This window comes from Tachyglossus aculeatus, chromosome X1 (genome assembly GCF_015852505.1).
Source record: "Tachyglossus aculeatus isolate mTacAcu1 chromosome X1, mTacAcu1.pri, whole genome shotgun sequence".
NCBI classification, from domain to species: Eukaryota; Metazoa; Chordata; class Mammalia; order Monotremata; family Tachyglossidae; genus Tachyglossus; species Tachyglossus aculeatus.
Genome location: NC_052101.1, coordinates 56,236,521 through 56,240,098, shown reverse-complemented (window position 1 = coordinate 56,240,098; position 3,578 = coordinate 56,236,521). Strand labels below are relative to the sequence as shown.

Here is a 3,578-nt window from a genome sequence, read left to right as displayed (position 1 = left end):
GGAAGTGCAGATGCTCCTGCATAGGGAATGCTGCATTCCCAAACCAAGAACATCCTGATTACTTGCAGACTTGGATTGTAAAGAACGTAATCTACCTAGCTCTCATCCTTTGGAGCCTGCCACTGCAGGGGTCCATAGAGCATGTCCGGAGCTATAACGGTTGATCAGAAGTGTTGCTGGATTAGAAGGAACCATAATTAGAGTTGCAGTGGTGGTGTTGCAGTCTTTTTTTTTCTTAAAAGAGCATCTTGTGAATATATTATGTGGGCCCTAGTTTCCCACTGCGCTGTAAGTCTCTGGAGCCTCAGAAGATGACTCATGTGCTGATGAGATAAGGGAAAGAAATTTTATAGCTGTGCCTGGTTGTGCTGATGGAGTTAAGTGGCAGTTGCAGTTTCCATTAATAAATTCTATTTCCAGGGCTCTTTAAGTTGGTCTTTGTCCTTGCCCGGGAGCTGAAGTTGAACAGGATAACTTCTTAATTCCATGGGCACAGACTCATCAAACCTATTTGATCCCTGCTTTCAGTGTGAATTCTGCTCCTGTATGTCATGTGCACCCCTGCCCCCACCCCCAACCACACCCACGCTGCTTCCAAACCCTCACTCAGGCTCATGCACTCATACCCATAGGTGATGACTTACATGCTAACATTCATAGCCTCATTTGATCCCCCACCCATTCTCCATTCACGAGAGCCAAAGTTGGAGTGATATGGGTATGTGTTTGGGGAGGGGGAGAATGGAGTGTGGCTGGTTTATTTCACACAAGGAGCAGAGAAGAAGCCGACAGGCGGAAGCAGAGCAACCAGAGGGTCTGGTTAGAGCCAGGTTGTGTTTGCGGGGTATCCAGACACTGACTGGTAAGGCTCGGTGATTCATCGGGCCTTGTTCTGAAAGGCCCTCAGAAGGTAGGGCACATTGGGAGGTGATTGGCAGTCAGTACACCCTGTGCAGATAGGCAGTGTCCCCTAGATGCCCGGATCCTTTATTTTTATATGCTGGCACGTGGTGGGTTCCATTTCATAATAGCAACCAGACACCCTGCACTTGCTATGGGATTATGGCTCTTCTTGGGTGTTTGGAGCCTTTCGGCTGATAGCCTCATGCCTTAGTTATTCCCCTGCAGTAAATTGCTGTCATTGCTCAAAAATGTCTCTTGTGGGCTGCCTGATTGTCTAGTCCTACCAAACTCAAGGGAAACCCTGCCTCATGAAACCCGATAAGGACAGCGCCCTTTGGATGACCAGAGGACACATCCTTGGAATCTTTATTAATTTTTTTTTATTTTGAAGGGGGCTTTCCTCTCTGAAGAATGCAGTTTAAATGTGCTTCCCAGACTGAGCAGGAGGCCTTCCCAGACTGAGCCCCTTCCTTCCTCTCCCCCTCGTCCCCCTCTCCATCCCCCCATCTTACTTCTTTCCCTTCCCCACAGCACCTGTATATATGTATATATGTTTGTACATATTTATTACTCTATTTATTTATTTATTTTACTTGTACATATCTATTCTATTTATTTTATTTTGTTAGTATGTTTGGTTTTGTTCTCTGTCTCCCCCTTTTAGACTGTGAGCCCACTGTTGGGTAGGGACTGTCTCTATATATTGCCAACTTGTACTTCCCAAGCGCTTAATACAGTGCTCTGCACACAGTAAGCACTCAATAAATACGATTGATTGATTGATTGATTGACTCCCATCATTTCAGTTCTGGAAGATGGGTGACAGTCCAGTAACGTGGCCGGATCACCCTTCAGTCCTGGTACCCAGGAACATCCAAGGGTATCCTCTGACAATATTTGACTAGAAGGAGTTCAAGGTGCATAACGCTGGAAACAGAAGGCAGAATAGGGAGTACTGGAGTGTGAATGGGAGTCGTCTTTGTATTGCTTAGACTTCGGTGAGACCACTCCCATGGCAGGATGGATAGTGAAAAAGGAGGGTAGCTAGATCCAGGAAGCAGGGAGGTGTGGTGGGTGAGGAGAAATAGGAGCAGAGATGGAAGAATGGGAATCGTGAGAGGTCTTGGGGCAAAACGAGAGCATCTGAGTTTTTCTTCTCTTAGTATCCTCCTTCTTACTCTCCTTGTCTCCTCTCAAATTTGGGAACCACTTAGGAATAGCTCCCCTCTCAGGATCGTACCTGGAGAGTTTCCAGTAGTCTACCAGGCTCGGCTATGGCAGGGAGAGTCAAGCAGAGGCCTACCCATTCCATTCCTAGCTCGGGCAGTGGCTGGCAAATGGAAGGCATTCTGCTACAAGTCAAAACTCCCCTGTGCTGGGCAGCAGCGTCATGGGAGAGAGTCGAGGGCAGAGACTTAAGTTTACTGCGTGGAAGAAGGCGATGGTAAACTACTTCCATATTTTTACCAAGAAAACTCTATGGATACACTACCAACATGATTTCAGGTGGAGGTGGGGTGTTCTGGGAGAGACACATCCATGGAGTCGCTGTGGCTCAGAGACGGCGCGACAGCATGGCAAGAGGAGACAAGGAATAGCTAAGGAGTTGAAAGGCCTGGCAGCGGGGAGAACTGATGTCGAGCTGGATCCGGTTCCACCAGCGTAGACATTTAAAAGTGATTTCTGCAGAAGACCTGTTTTCCTGAGACTATGGCTAACCTCTGGCCATTCAGGATGAATTATCCAGTTTACGGGTTATCCATGCCCACTTCTTCTCCTCTCAGCCTGCCTTTGTGCCATTCCACTGTTCATCAATCAATATTTCCAATCAGAAAGTCAACAATACTGATTGGGCATCCTCTGTATGCGGAAAACTGTACGGTATTAGGGACCAACACTATCCACCACTACCGTTGCCATCATCAATCCATCAATCAATGCTATTTATTGCATACTTACTATACTGTACTAAGCACTGTACTAAGCACCTGAGAGAGTACAGTATAGTAGAATTAGCAGAAGAGTATTTATCATCAAAGGGTATTTATTCATTGTCTACTTGCTTGGGGCATGAATACCATAAACAGACAACATCCCCATTCCCTAGGATCTCAAAATTTAAGGCAAACATGGATGCAGGCATCTCTAACCTACCAATTCTTCAATTCTGACCTTCCACTTCCATTATCTGACCATAATCGTCTAACCAGCCACTACTTCCAAACTCATCTCCCCACCCACTGTAGCCTTCAGACTCCAGACCTTCTTTTTGCTTTCTGGTATTTGTTAAGAACTTATTATGGGTCAAGTAATCTTCTAAGCACTGGGGTAGATACAAGATAATCAGGTCAGACAAAGTCCCTGTCCCACATAGGGCTCACAGTCTAAATCAGAGGGAGGAGAATTTAATCCCTATTTTGCAGGTGAGAGGTAATTGAGGCACAGAGAAATGAAGGGACTTACCCAAGATCACATGGCAGACAAGTGGCAGAGCCGGGATTAGAACCCAGGCAGGTCCTCTGACTCCCAGGCCAGCGTGGTTTAGTGGAAAGAGCACGGGCTTAGGAGTCAGAAGATGTGGTTCTAATCCCGGCTCCAACACTTGACTGCTGTGTGACCTTAGGCAAGTCACTTCACTTCTCTGTGCCCCAGTTACCTCATCTGTAAAATGGAGA

General features: G+C 46.6%; 1 non-coding gene across 1 annotated transcript; it reads left to right on the top strand.

Moving 5' to 3' along the window:
* The first annotated feature begins 2,125 nt into the window (after positions 1 to 2,125).
* Positions 2,126 to 2,263, top strand: LOC119920464. The gene has a single exon (XR_005448207.1). It is a non-coding gene; the product is annotated as a small nucleolar RNA SNORA7 (small nucleolar RNA).
* Positions 2,264 to 3,578: the final 1,315 nt, after the last annotated feature.